At 42.9% G+C, this 15,415-nt stretch overlaps 1 protein-coding gene across 1 annotated transcript in view; it reads right to left on the bottom strand.

Moving 5' to 3' along the window:
• The window catches only part of FAT3 (FAT atypical cadherin 3), a 326,121-nt gene extending 311,877 nt beyond the window's left edge, over positions 1-14,244 (bottom strand). The window contains exon 1 of the mRNA XM_066341305.1: positions 14,101-14,244. The gene's annotated coding sequence lies outside the window, so the exon portion shown is untranslated. The remainder of the gene's footprint in view (positions 1-14,100) is intronic.
• Positions 14,245-15,415: the final 1,171 nt, after the last annotated feature.

Here is a 15,415-nt window from a genome sequence, read left to right as displayed (position 1 = left end):
AACAGTGAGTAGGGGGAAAAGTGTTTGAACAACACTTCCCCTAGCCAAACAACTTCCTTGCACTCCACAATAATTCACTCAGTTAGGAAAAGCTATCAATTTACTGGTAAGGAAAAGAAATCAGAACACAGAATAAGAATTTAGAACTTGTGCCATACAGAAATGAATTAAAGATTCCTGTTTGAGTCTAGGCAGGAGGTGAAAAAAGCTTACTGACACCAACAGATTTACTACAGGAGATATATTCATGGAGCTACCTGCTCCCCGATGAGCACGAAGATCTGCTTTTCCATGTATATGATTATATCATGATGTGTTTATCCCCAAAAGAGAAGGTGAAGACAAAATGATCATTTCTGCAGAGTAAGCCCTTGCAAGAGACAGCACTATAAATCCTACCCTTTCTCAGAGCTGCAAATCCTCCTGCTGCCTGCATGTCATTCCACACGGGAGACAGGCCGCTCAGCGTGCAGCAAGTGTAATTCAGGCCGTCCCTAGGAAGTGAAGATTTAGCCACCCAGCCGTATGTTATGAATAACTTTGTTTTGCTAGCAGGTGCTGGGGATTTTTTCCATACAACACCAATTTTTGCCAAGTATCAGTTCATCAGCAAATGCTTCCACTTGTGAGCAGGAGCCGAGCATCATTTTTCTTCCCAAAGAAAAGGTGCAAAGGGTCTGCTGGACTCTCCCTTTCCCCTCGAGGATGAAACGTGGCTTGAGGAAAATGTAGGAGGAAGGGGGAGGAATAATTTACCGCCATGTGAGATCTGTCAGAAGTGAATTCCTAGGAGCCACCTTACAAAGGATTTGAGCTTGTCCCTTGGTGGTCTGCCTCCAGGGAAACAAAGGCTGCTATCCAGTTTTCACGCTTTGTGTATCTCAAATCCCCCCTGGCTCCTGCTTCTCAGTCACTGTAAAATGCTTTGGGGCAGTTTCAAAATCAGCCAGTTATTTTCATGGGGGCTTCCTTAAGGAACACACTCAATGATACTATTTCTTGCTTATCTGGCCTTTCTTTTTTTTCTTTCCCTTAGGTTTTATTCATAAATCTACTCTGACCCCAGTCCAAGGAGTCAGAGCTTGAAAGCTCTTTCAAGGTGCAATGTCAGCAGCAAAAATCCAGCACTGATGAAGCCCCACTCCTGATCTTTCCCCAGCTCTCCCTTCACAAGTAAATTTGGATCCCCTCCAAACAGCCAGCTTTACCAAGCTGCACCTCTGATTCTTAGGGGCAAGAACTCTACTGATACACCCAGAGGCTGCTGAGGATGGGGAGCAGGACCACAGCCTACCATGGGGCACATTCCAGCTGCACACAGTGGGACTTGAGCAATGATTTGATTGGACTTTTTGCCACTCTGCCCTTGCCACAATGCAAATAATAATGCTAATAATGCTAAAAATTATTATTAATAATAACAGTAACAACAACAACAATAACAACAACGCAATTGAGATGAGATAGTCTTTGTACAAAACCCTAGAGCAATCTGAATATAAACTTTTTACAATACCTGGTGAGGCACAGCAATGAAATAAGCCCTTTCTGATCTCCAGCACTGATGTGAAGGTCATGTACCTACAACTAAAAAAGCATATTCCACCTTTGCCACAGAAGGCTCAGTTCCCACCATGAACTCTCTTCCACGGTTGTTTTCCTGCAAACTCACACCCACCAGTCCCAGCTGCTGCCGGTTGCTGCCTCTGGTCTGCTCTGTGTTTGGGATCCTGCACATACTCCTTCTGACAGCTTGCAGAGGCTTGTATAAACTATTTGGATATAGTTTATAGTAACAAAGAAGTCCATGAGATTTACAACTACTGTTTCCAGGGCCATAAATAGGTATGTAGGTATAAGGACAGCAGTAAGCTGTTATTCTCAGAGGAAAAAAATACTATATATCTCCTTCAGACACACTGTGTGGGGAGGCAGAGCAGCTCAAATGGTCTAGACCTTCATAGAGGGGCAGATGAAGGGAGATGGAAAATTGAAATGCATATACAAAAGCTTCTTGGCCATTGACAGCTCCATGTAAAAAGCACAACATAAAATGGAGACTAAAGGAAAAAACTGTCAGGTTGGACGAGATGATATTTAAAGATCTCTCCCAACGCTAATCATTCTGTGGTTCTATGATTATGAGATGCCAAATCAAAATCATGATAGTCCAGCAAGAACTTAACCAAGAGACTGTAGGATAAAGCTTTTCACTTTACACCAAAAAAGACATATTAATGTAGCCAGGTGCCTTTAAACAAGAACACAATTAAACAGAACAACCACTTGAGAACTAGCTTGATCTTACTAACCTAGCCAGAAAGAAAGAAAGAAAGATTCTTTCTTGAGGTTAGGAATTGAATTATTGGTTTTGCAGTGCCATTTCTCTTCAAGAGAGCTGTGACACATAGCAATAGAAAGAGATCATGATGGAAGTGGAAGGAGAAAATATTTTGATTGAGATTCTCAACAAGTTTGAGATTTGAGAACAAAACCCAGATTTAGCAATGAACATTTTTCTTTCGGTAGGGCAGGAATCTGCAGGGTGCTGGCACTTGCTGCTGTGTCACAGGCATAACACGGAGCTGCTTCTGGAGCAACACACTTGAGTTGTCTACAACCAACTAGAGATATGCACATGGGTCTGGCTGCTAGGCACTGCAGAGCAGCCACCTCTTTGAAAGCCAGCTCCCCAAAATCTCCCTCTCAGTGGCTCTCTGATGAAAGAGTCTCTGAAAACTTGACAAACTGAAAAGGCCCACAACTCTTCACAAAGAAGAAATAAACAAACAAAAAAGGATTGCTGATAAATACAGTGGCTGCTCTCCAACTTTTTCTGCAAAAGAATCAGAACATTTGCCATTTGTTCAAAGAGGCAGTATTTAGAAAGTCGGCTGTTGCTATTACTTTTTAAAATTACATCCAGCTCAGGCCATAGCAGTTGGTTAACCTGGCTAAGTAAAAAGAAATGCACAGCTACATCAGGTCAAATAAATCACACTTTCTCTCAGATAAGTGGAATACACACTGCAGACATCATGTGGGAAATAGAAAAGTAGATGGAGTCAGCCTTAAACCCAACAGTTCTGAGAGAAACCTAGAAATTTCTTTCCAGCTCATGTGTTAAGGTTCAATCACTGAAAGGAGAAAAGCTCTCCAACAAAGCTGGCCTTGGACTGCTATCTGCATTAGAAATGTCCAAATCCATATGAGGTGCTAAATCAAATTATTTTCAAGGGAATATATTAACGCACTCTTTTTGATGCACACGAGGGAGTGCTTGTGGCACTTAGAGAGACAGATCCATCCTGGCTGTCTGGAAGAGCCTCTGGTAGCACCTCTGGTGCCAGCTCCACCCGTCACCCCCAGTCAGAGAGCAGCCTTCAAAGGACAAGCACACCACTGGAAGTCTTCAGTATGCGGGAGCTCCTTCCACATCCAAACATTTCATCCATATTGAAACGATGGTTCTTCCCCACTCCAATGGTCGGCTCATGCATAGATATTTGAGACAATAACCACTTTTTAGCTAACCATAGATTAACTCTAACCACCACAGCTTCAGCTTTCCAACTCGGCCAGTTCAGTCACCACAGCTGGGAGTCCCTCAACGCCAGTTGCGTGTTTGGAAAGGTTCAACTTCGCAGGCATGGCTCAATTAAAAGCTCCACAGAGCAGAGATCACTATTTAAAGCTGAACTATTTGCTTTTGTTTATTTATAGCAAAACCATTAATTGCTAATCACATATTTGTTTGCTGGAAAACCAGCGCTCCAAAATAAACACCAAGTTTAAAGACTGTTCACAGAACACTGAATGGTATCAGGAACAGTGCTAAAAATGTAAATCAGAAACATCAAAACACATCAGGACTTCAACTGGAGGAACAAACAAGCCATTATTTCTGTGCCAGAAAAGAGGTTACCCATAAGCCACCAGTTACCCACAGAGTCATCTACAGTCCAGCAGTTATTTATGTCCTGAAGAATAACAGACATCATGGCAGAGTGTCTGTTGAAAATATCTTCATGGCAATCAGCATATGTTAGATTAAATGAGGTACCTCTTAATGCAGATTTTTGATAATAACCTTGGAAAAGTGCCTTTAAAATATATGGCATAAGAAACAGAACCTTAGAAAAAGTGTATTTTCATTTATGATCCAGTTTCAAATGTCAAAATCATACAAAATTTAAAAAAATAAGAAGAAAAAAGATGTTTGGCTTTCCTTTAGCTCTCCTCACTAACAGAGCTCCATGCTTCCCTCTGGAGAAGCACGTTCCTCAAATATCTACAGGAGAAGTGCATGAAAAACCAGGGGAATCTGCCATACAGATCTACAATCTTCCCTTTCTCTATGAAACACGCTTTAAACAAGCACAGAAGTCCAGGCTTTGTGGAAGCCTCACCACCAGGTACACTGGGAAGCAGGCCTTGAACTCCATGCAAGATTGCTATCTACCTCCTAAAATCCCTGTGGTTACTCGACTTCTCAGAGGCACTCACACTCACTGGCTGTCACAAAAGGTTTGACTGCAAAGTGCCTCCCCCTGACCTGACAGCACTGCCCTTGAGGTCCCCGGTTTCCGTGCACACTTGAAGGTCAGGTAAGTGCACATACTTAGCCAGATGAGGAAACAGGCACAGCATCTCAAGCCCTTGCTCCAGGTTACACAGGAGAGCCCTCCCACATACTCCAGCTCTCACTGCCTCGCCGTGCTGCCCTTGGTACCTGCAAAATCTAGGGCAGGAAGGTTTCCCTACAGAGCAATACTAATCTGCATTTATGGCCCAAATTCCCAGAAAAGAGGCTCATACAGTTGTGTTTTACACCACCACTGCCATGGCTGCCATTCAAAACTCATCATTTATTCACAGGTCAGGAGTTTGAGTTTGGTCTACAAAACTACATGTAGATCTTGGAAAGTTAAGTGGACACTGATCATGAAATGGAGACCACTAAGGCAGATGTAGTAATAATAATAACACCAACAACAGTGTTATGACTCCATTATGTTGTTTACAATGGCAGCCACCAGGAAGAACAGACACATCTCAATGTCTCACCCTTTTCTATTTGTTCTCCTGGAGTGAGGATCGCTTGCAGCCAAAGGGCAAGTCACAAAGTCTGTGCTCCCAAATCCTGGCCATGCACACCAAACACTGGCTGGAGTAGATCACCTAAACATGCAGAGCAAGGTCTGGCTCAGTCCCCCTGACCATGCATTCATCACACCTCTCTCCCTCCTGTGTATCAGTCTGCTGTCAGACTCCTTGGTCTTACTGCTCCCTGCCTGCTGGTGCCACACTAAGTCCCAGCAGATAAATCTTCCTAACAGAGCCACCCCATTCCTTAGACACTGCGACAAGCAGAGAAGTTGCTAGTGAAGTGACCACCTCACACCACATGCTGAACATCCAGCTTAGTGCTTCCCAATAAATGAGGCACATCCCCAAGCTGCTGATTCATGTTCCCAAAACACAGACAGTCACTGGCTCTACACCTTTTGTTTGTTCACCAAGAGGGGAGTGCAGGTACCCTCACACCATCCCACCTGTTCCCTCAAATCCCAGGCAGGGCTTTGCCATGCTGCTCCATCATTCCTCCCTCATCCCAAAGGTGCCGTGATGGTGCGCAGCTCACAGGAGCTGCGCTAGGGAAAGGTATGTTCCCTCTTACAGCAGCCCACAGGAGCAAGCTCCGGCCACATATTCACCATTCTCTTACCCTTTTTCTTCTGGCAACAGGAGAAAACTGCTCAGATGAAATAAAAAGACCTCCAGACTAACTAACAACACTTCACTCATGCCCAGTGAGGCTCACTGCTCCCAGATTTGAAACCTCGGTTTAAAATGAAGTTCCACATAATAAGGCACTACTGGCAGATAGCTCTTCTTCAGGCTCCACCAGGCACTGACTGAAAGTCAGCTGCCATTTCAACCTGACCCCTGCAAATCTCCAGAAAGGTAAAAAAACCAAAAGAATTTGTTACAGAGAGCATCAGGTCAAAGATCAAAATCATTGGGAATAATTTAACCTGTTTCCTCTGTGCTTTTAAGACAAACTGTGTAGGGGGGAAAAAGAGATAAATAAAATAGCAATGTATAAGCTTACTAAAGCAAATTTGCAAAGCCACACAGAAAGGAGAAAAAAGCAGCATGCCTCACTTGAGAAACTATTACAGGTAAGGACAAAATATCTGTATATAATATAGTTCTGTACCACTTTGATGGGAAAAAACTGCCAATAGCTTTTGGCATATGAAAGCTGCTGTGAGGACTTCAATAAAACTGAGCATATTGTTAAAAAACCTTCTCATATGCATCCCTTGAATTTATCTTCAAATGCCGCTTTATTAAATTCTGTATCCTTTGGCTTTTGGAAAAATGCTCTTATTTTATTAAATTAACTACACAATATATTGTTTTTCTGAAGAAAAAGCACCAGTAGGAATCTAAAGTAGTTCTTTCAACACTAAAAAATGCACAACATTTTGAACTTGAAACCATCTTCCAGGAAGACAGCTCACTTCTAGTCTGAGTGAGGGTGAGAACACACACACACGTCCAGCCCATTTCATCACATCCAGCTGCCCTCATACCTCATGTAACTACACAGCCTGTGACAGTTACAGACATTTCAGAGTTTAAAACCTTGTTGCTCTGTTTCTAGGGAATACCCCAAGGTCTAACCGGGTCTTGAAGAACACGAAAGCATTAATTCTTTTTTTGACATTCAAAAATATTGCTCCCAAGCAGATGTTCCTCAAGTGCATATAAAAGCATCCTCTGCAGGCAGTGGAACAATGAGACGTACAAAAACCATGGAGGTAACACACAGAGCTTCATGCTCATGTGCAGCATCCGTGAGGGGCCACAACAGACAGTGCATCACTGTGTGAGCCTGGACACCACAGCCTGGAGGCTCCTACCAACTTCTTTGCAAGAGCTGCAGACACTCTACACAACTAAACCTAATTATATGCAGGCATAATCCTTTCATGCCATAGCTTGGTGATCACTTTACAGCAGGATAAGCCACCGTAGCCACCAAAGCAGCTGTCCCAGGCTCCATTCCCCTGCTTTTTCCTGTTGGTTTTCTTTTGTTTTTATTTTTTGTGGTTTGTGTGTGTATGCATGGTTTTGGCATTGGTTTTGTCTTTGTTACTGCTGTTTTGGTTTAGTTTAGGTTTTGTTTATTTGTTTTTTATTGGTTTTGTTCTCAGGGGGGATTGAGCTGCCCTACTGCAAATATGCCTGTGAACAAAAGGGTGGGAGGGAGATGGGAACGGGTGCCTGGGGCAGGCAGGATCCCTTCCATGTCCATGGCAGCTCAAACTGTTTGTTAAACAACAGCCGGAGTTGAGGCAACCAAGATGGTGTGTAAAGAGCAGAAAGTACCTTTGAGAAACATACTGAACACTATCAAAATACCCAAGCCTTAAATAGACACATGAAGTATTTAAATGCTTTCACACCCCTAACAAGTTTTGTTTGCTGCCCAGCATTTAAACAGCTTTTTCTTTACTATTGTAAAATTGTTCCCAAACAGTGTGAATTTCATGTTACAATGAATAGTAGCACTCTAACCCCTATTTACAGCCCATTCAGCAACATAATTCCAGAAATAGCATGCAGGATTTCCACACTCTAAGAAATAAAACCTGTTCTTGGTTTAAAAGAATTTGTGCAAATTAGCTGACAAGAATCACTTCCTTTTGTTCTTCCTCTCTGATATAGAATATTAAAGGAAAAAGAGAATCACTAACCAAGTAATATGAAAAACTTTTATTAAAACCATTAGAGCCAGGAAGCATTGTTAACGTCCCTCTCGTAATTATATGCAAAATGTTCAGTATCCAAGGAAACAGCAAAGCAATGAAGTTGGAGGCTACTGTATAAATGCACCTTCTAAATCACCACCAAGAATGTCTATTCCAGAGGGACTGCCCAGTTTATTAGTGTGTGACACCCTGATCGCTTAGACATGCTACAGCTTAAAAACAAAAAGCTAACAAGCTACTTTTACATAAAGGGCCCTTTTGTTTCCCAAGTATGAACAGCCCCTTCTTAGCATCTAGTTACAGAGTTCCTCTGCAGAGCTGAAGATTTCAATAAGCCAGTATTCACCTTCATGGGAGTTGTTTAGTAATGATGGGCACTAATTAAACTGCACAATCAGCAACAAATAGAGCAGAGATGCTGCTCTTTGCTCCAAGTTCTCAGCAAACTGAAATGTGCAATAGGAGAAATACTGAAACTGCGCTCTTCTTTGGACCTCACTGGTCTGAAATCCACTTCATCAGCACCAAACACTATTCCATATTGACTCATGCCCACATTATTATTAATTCAAAATGAATACTTATGCTCCAATATCAACAGCTCATGTTCTGGGATGTTTCATAGGAAGGTAGGCTACAGTAAGGAAGCCAACGCAAAATTAACTCCTGCTTTTTGGTGTTAGCACTTAGTGCATCATGCCAAACACTTGGGTTTTCAGCTCGATTTCATCAAGCATTCATTTATTCTCCTCATTTGAATGGCAGCTTATTCCCCTTCACAACCACTGATCATAAAGCAATTCTGGTGAGTTCAACCTCTCTCTCATGCTGAGGATGAACTTTGGTATTCCTCTCTTCCAGTATGTGTTACACTTTATAGGAGCACATACCTCAACATCCGTGCTTCTCCAGAAGCCTCTGCAGTCTTTCAGTGCAACCTTTACATTCCTTTTCGGCTCAATTTTTTTCCATGACTGACTGACAACACACACAGTAACAGAACTCTGTTGCTATTCTGCATGCTTTCAGGGATGCTGGTTTGGTAAAAGAGGTTCCACCAGCACCTTTATGCTCCCTCCTCTTTTAGGCCTTGTCTCTTCCGTTTTCCCAAACTTTACTCCTTTCCCAGTGCAACCCTTGTCATCTCTGTAAGATCTAAAGGCAACTTGTCTGCCCTGCTCTTTCCACTCACAATGTTTTGGGAGGGTCTTGCACATCTTCAGTGTATTCTGTCACTTTTTTTTACACTTCCCCTCTTCTAGATTGTGCAAGGATGATCCTCATTTTTCCAGCTGGAACAGCTTCATGTCCTGGAACACCTCACTGCTTTGTATGATGCTTTATCTTCTCAAGCTCACTTTCACATACCACAAAAAAGATCTTGCCCAATTAACCTTTTTAACTGGCTCTTATGCCAAAAATGTTTTCTTAAAAGGCTGTACAAGTTAGGGCCATAGCTTTCGCTCATTACTCTCTCTCTGTCAGTATATTCTAGTTGTACAGCATGTCTTAATGGGAATTTCCGCATTGTATCAGTACCCCTGAAAATCTGGCTTACAGCACCATAATTTTCTGATTAACAGACTGGCTAAACCCTTTATTTTCTAAAGGCAATGCCTTGCACTCCTGTACTTGAAGCAGTTATGCACTCAAAGCATTTAAGTGAGTGAACTTTCTCATTCCCATTCCATTTTACTGTATGGTCAGCTCATCCACTTCACCAGCCCTCCTTTTTTATTTTGCCTATGACCAACAGCCATAACAGCAGTAATGTCAAGAGTATCACACCTCTCTCAAAAGCCAAGTCAAAGACCTAGAAACACAACATCAATGAAGTCAGAACCCAGTTATGGTCACAACATGTCAGTGTAGTGACAGATGGTGCACTTTGTCAGGCAGTTTCTACTTAATGCAAAAAGTTACAATTCTAGTCAAGGCTGGTCAATTTGAAACATTCTGAATTAAAAATGTCTGGAAGGGCACCAGGACATTTCAGTAACCTCCCAAGATTATACTGCTTATGCAGACTCACCAAGAACTCAGCAGCAAGGAAATGCTAAGGCAATACGAATTAAATCAATCTTTAATAGGCAGGTGCTATATGCAAAACTGTAAATATTAACTACCTCCACAAAATCCAGTGCCAAAAGGGTAGCTCTCCCAGGCAAGTCAACAGCACCCTCACTTTCAGAGGTACATGGCACTATAGCTAGGTTCAGTGGGAATGTCACTGTTTGCTGACATGGGAAACTTGAGTTCTTCACCTCTTCTGCGTTAGTTTACTTATTGTGGTTTATGCTTATCTGTCTGTCATAAATGTCATGAGGTTTAATTAGTTTTGGTCAGCAAAACACACTGAGTTCTTTCCCCTGGAAAAGCTGTGTATTTAATCACAGTAGGATCCCTGTAAGATAATTTTCTTGGCATCCCCAGAGGATCCAGTACAAGCAGCCAGAGGACAATTCCAAAGAAAAGGTACTTGAAGCATAAAATCTGCAATCTCCATCTGTATGTAGCTCAAGAACCAAAAATTTCAGGGGCAGTATTTTGGTGCAACATACTACGAAACTGCTGTGGGAGTTACAGAAGAGTGTTGGCAAGAACATTATCAACAGCATCTTTCAGCATAAATAAAGCAAGTAAAAAAAAAAAACCAAACCAACCCAACAAAAGCCTTAGAATGGAAATATTAGGGGGAAAAAATGGAAATCAACAATACTAACAAAAGCACCATGTGAGTTTCTTAAATATCCCAAAGAGCTTAAAGTTGCCCAGACTCCTGTATTCATTAACTGTTCAGAATACAGATTTATTTATTTATGGCTCAGAAAAGAATTCTCAGCTCAGAAGCTTTCCAAGGAACAACCCTCCCCAGTTCTGCATGGGCACCTCAGCCAACTTGCCCTGCCATGTCTTATTCTGATGCTAATGCAGTTCAAGCAACCCAACCCTGCATTTTTTATCCATGCAATAAGCCTATCTTTAGGTCACTTAGTTGTGTCATTTTAAATCACAACATTTTCACAGAGAAAAATCTGATCATTTTATTTACTTCTGGCGACAGAGAAGGCAGAAGAAAAAAATGCTTATTATAAAAACACTATTTTTTGTTTGTGGTGCCTAATTCAAGCCCCTCTGAAACCTGTGTGAATTTGAACAGGAGTTGATCCCCAAGAAACAACAAAATTTAATTAAGATTTGCAGTTACCCTCAAGACAAGGTACCCTGAGAAAACCCGACCGTGCACAGGTCTATCATATAATCATATAATATTATTTGGTCTTATCCGAAGTCTGCTGGAATAAAGGCCCAGATTCTGTTGATCTATGTGGGTTTCCACATCTCTCTCCTTTGTAAAATAAGCCTGGATTCTGCTCCTCCAGTTTTCACAAGCATCCGCACAGGAATATTCACAGGGCTTCTCACAAGAAGGAAAAACTGTGAAGTTGAAGCCATCCATGAAAGGTACTGGATTTATTCCAGATGTGGAACTGTTTTTAATTAATTTGGAAGCATTTGAAGTATTCACTCATTAAATATGCTTTGCATTTTACACATGCACATAGGAGAGTAAGAAAAGAAAACCCAAAACTGAAGCCAAAATCATAATGTCTTATTAAAAAGACTCTGACACCACTTTTAGTGAAATTAGGCTCATATGAAGACGACACTTACAGCAGTGCCATAACACACCAACATCCAAAGCATGCAGCTCCTGCACTGCCCATCCATCCCTAGGCAACCTCACCCTGACCTGGAGAACTCACTGGTTGGGAGCTCTCCTATCTCCACTCAACCTGCACCTCCCCACACAGGACACTTCCCACTGTGCCATCCCCATCCCACTGAGCAATCCCTGAATTTCAAAATACCGCTTCTATACAGAAGGATGAGAAACCTATGTGCCAAATCATTACTGGTGAAAACTATAGGATATCCTGAGTTGGAAGGGACACAGAGGGATCACTGAAGTCCAGCTCCTGGCCCTGCACAGGACACTCCCCAAGAATATGACCACATGCCTGAGAGCATTGTCCAAATGCTCCTGAACTCTGTCAGGCTGGTGCAGTGACCACTGCCCTGGGGAGCCTGTTCCAGTGCCCAAACACCCTCTGGGTGAAGAACCCTTTCCTGACACCCAACCTAAACTCTGCCCAACACTGCTTCATGCCATTCCTTCGTTTCCTGCCACTGACCACGAGAGAGAAGGGATCAGTGCCTGCCCCCCTGCTCCCTCTCATGAGGATGCTGAAGCCCACAGTGAGGTCTCCGCTCAGTCTCCTGCAGGCTGAGCCAGGCGAGAGGCGGGCTGTGCACAGAGGCAGCTCCACAGGCACAAACCCCAGCGCAGACGAGGCGTGGGCACGTTTCTGCTCCGTCTAAACCTGTCTCAGGACACCACCCACCACAGCAGCGGGATGCTCCTTGAGAGCAGCACCTGTACGGGCGCACACTACGAGCTGATGCCCGCGGCCCCAGGGCTCCGGCGGCGCCCACGCCCGGCGCTCCCCCGGCGGTGCCCGGCGCCGGGATGAGCGGCTCTCGCCTCCCCTCTAGCGGCTGAGCCGGCCACGGGCGGCACGGAGCCGCGTCCTGTGCCCGCACAGCCCCGCCACCTGCGCTCCGGCCGCCGCCGCACAGCCGCACCGCACGCTGCTCGCCCGAGCACCTCCGGGCAGAACCACAGCCCTCCGGGTTTTGAGATGGGGTGAGCAAAATTGCTACACAGTATGAAGAACCACAACTAAGTTCAGAAGAGTTGCATTTTTAACTGTCTCTCTTCAAGATCCATAAGAATCACGTATTTGGGTGACCACAAAATTCTCAAACTTCTCCTGCCCTAAGACTAAGTTTTGTATGACAACAATGGTTTTGTCGCCAAGGGTCAAATTTAATTCTAGTGATCGCCAAGCAGGTCAGTTTCTCAGGGATAACAATTCTGCCAAGGAGCTACCAAACTATGTATGATGCTCTGTTCACAACCAGCACAGGAACATTAAAAACCCCCAAAACTTCACACTTCTTCACAAGTCATAAATTTTTTTTTTCCTAAAAAACCCCAAGCAGGAACATTCCAGTTTCTTTCCTTTGGTTGCCAGTGCTAAAATATGCTAACGGCATTAAGGCAAGGGACGACTTGAAGAGCTCACAATCTGTATTCAGCATAATTAGCAGATGCCAATTTAACTTATTACTGCTTCTTATGCTGCTTTCTATATTATAAAGAGGATATCAATGAAAACCTGTTATCTAAATGACTGTTTTTTCAGTGCTGATATAAAGCAACAATAATAGGAAAGTAAGAGTCACAGAGCATGTGTTAGGAAATATCTGATACTGAAATAACATTATAAACAGCCAGAGTACAGAAAGAAATGAATGCCTGCAGACAGGACTTTTCTCTCTTCCTTCGCACTTTGTATTTTTAGACTGCTTCTGAAGTAATTACATATTTGGTGGCATTCCTGGCTATTCAAATAAGCAATGCAACATTCCTGGTAAAGCGACACCACTAAATCAGGTTGCTCAACAGTCTCAACCACTTTATGATTGCAAAGCATGAGAAATGAGCACCCTTAAGATATATTTCCCGTGCAGAGAACTAACCGCTAAGAAGTAAGACCACAAATAACTGTGAAAGAAAGCATAGCAAGCCCTAAAATCAGCCCTTTCCAAAATGCCAAACGGGCTGTGTCACAGCTAAGGGGACAGTTACAGAGAGCACTTCTGCCTGCTTGCAAAGCAGAAACACATTAACACATTTTATACAACAATGCCCTCTTGAACTAAGAGGCTGTTCAAAGATGTATCCAGCACACACACACAAAAAAGCAGTGCGCACCAAGGCTGTGGATTGAACAGGTTTCTAACACATAAATGACATGATGATCCAGTCCAGGCATCATTCACTGCTAATTCTGCTTGGTGAAGATGCCTTCCTGCTTACAATTCTGCATATTTCAATGCAGAGCAAAAGGAGATTTTAATAAAGTATCTTCTGACTCTCAGGCTAAGTTGAAGAGCCTTGTAAGGCTATGTGCTTCTCCACAGCTTAAATCGATTTCAGCTATAACTTCATTTGCTATGCCTAACAGACAGTGTAAACTTCACCCTTCCCAAGAATTAAAAAGAAAATAACATTTCATACTCCCCCACAAGCAGAGCATGGAAAGCACAAAACAGAACCGCTGCACACATACCCCCCAATTAAACTGGTCTCTGTGGAAACTAATAACTTTCCACAGTATGCACTGTAATCCAAGTAATAATTTTAAACAGGCATAAGCTGCAGCGTGCTGAACTAAGGCATTCTTACCTTGTGAAGGGTGCTTGAAGACATTTAGTTACAGTAAGAGAGGAGAATGTGCATGTTGCCAAGTATGTGCCATGCACCGGGGCTATGCCTTACCCCACATCTGCGCACGCACACACCAACTGGGTGCGTGTGCTCCCCAGGCAGAGAAAGAGCACCAGGAAAGACAGGCAGCAGCAAAAATGCCCCAGCTTTATGTCTCAATCAGTAGCAAGCTAAGCTGGAGGAACCATTTGAGATAAAAAGGGAAACAATTCCAAGAAACAAGATCTTTTTTTTTCTCCTCTGGATGCAAAGAGCTTTGCTTGGGTGACCTATAATACCTTAACACAAAAATCTTCACAACCCATCTCCCTCCTGAGCCACGGAGTTGCACATGTCAAATGACACCACACAAACAATGCACAAAGACTTTAACAAAAATACTAAAGAACCCCTTACCTTTTAGTCAGAATAAGTGACAGATAACAGTCATGAGAAACTCAGTTGGCACAGCTGCTGTACGTATTTCTCTGCAGACTTCTTTTTAGTGGTCCCAAAAGCACTGAACATAAAAAACCTCCAGCCTGCCTGCTTCATTCTTCAGCAACAGAGATACATGCTGTCACGGTAACGCAAAAAAAAAAAAAAAAAAAAAAAAAGGCAAAAGGAACTATAGATCTTAGTTTTTAAAGCCTTTGTGCTTATAGGGAAGAAAAAGAGGGAGTAGGGAAAAGAAGGAACAGAGCAAACACTTTTTCTGAGAGAAATGTGGTCTTGGCTATGTAAGTAACCACAGCACAGAAACGTTCAGTTTGAATTTCCCTGTTTGCAAGCTCCTTCGGAAAAATAAAAAAAAAATTCAGTCTTTAGGGGAAAAAAATCAAATGCATGGATGGGGGGAAGGGAGAGGAGGAGGGTACTGCTCCTATGTGACATACATATGGAATGAGCATTAGAACAATGCTGACAGGACAGCTAAGCAACTGCACTCTGGGGCAGCAGTTTTCAAAGCAGAGCTTTTGCAGCTTTGCAGAAAGGAGAGGAAAACAATTCAAATAAAAAAAAAAAAAAGCCCTCCGCAAATGGGGGGGAAAAAGAAAAAGCAAAGAAAAATAAAAGAAATGAGCTGTTAATTCAAGAACAACTACCAGACTAAAATAAAAAAAAAAAAGAAAAAGAAAAAAAAAAAAGAAAAAAAATAGTTGGCTAATTTCTGAAAGGGGGCGGGTGGGAACCGCCGCGACTGCTTCCCAGCGATGCAAGCAGAAGCCTTGATGTCTAGTGCACTTAGATTTTATGCTGCGCACAGTGGGTCCCCTCCTCCCTGCCTGCCTCC

Source organism: Sylvia atricapilla, chromosome 2, assembly GCF_009819655.1.
Source record: "Sylvia atricapilla isolate bSylAtr1 chromosome 2, bSylAtr1.pri, whole genome shotgun sequence".
NCBI classification, from domain to species: Eukaryota; Metazoa; Chordata; class Aves; order Passeriformes; family Sylviidae; genus Sylvia; species Sylvia atricapilla.
The sequence above is the reverse complement of the archived record's forward strand: the minus strand, read 5'-3'. Positions and strand labels throughout refer to the sequence as shown.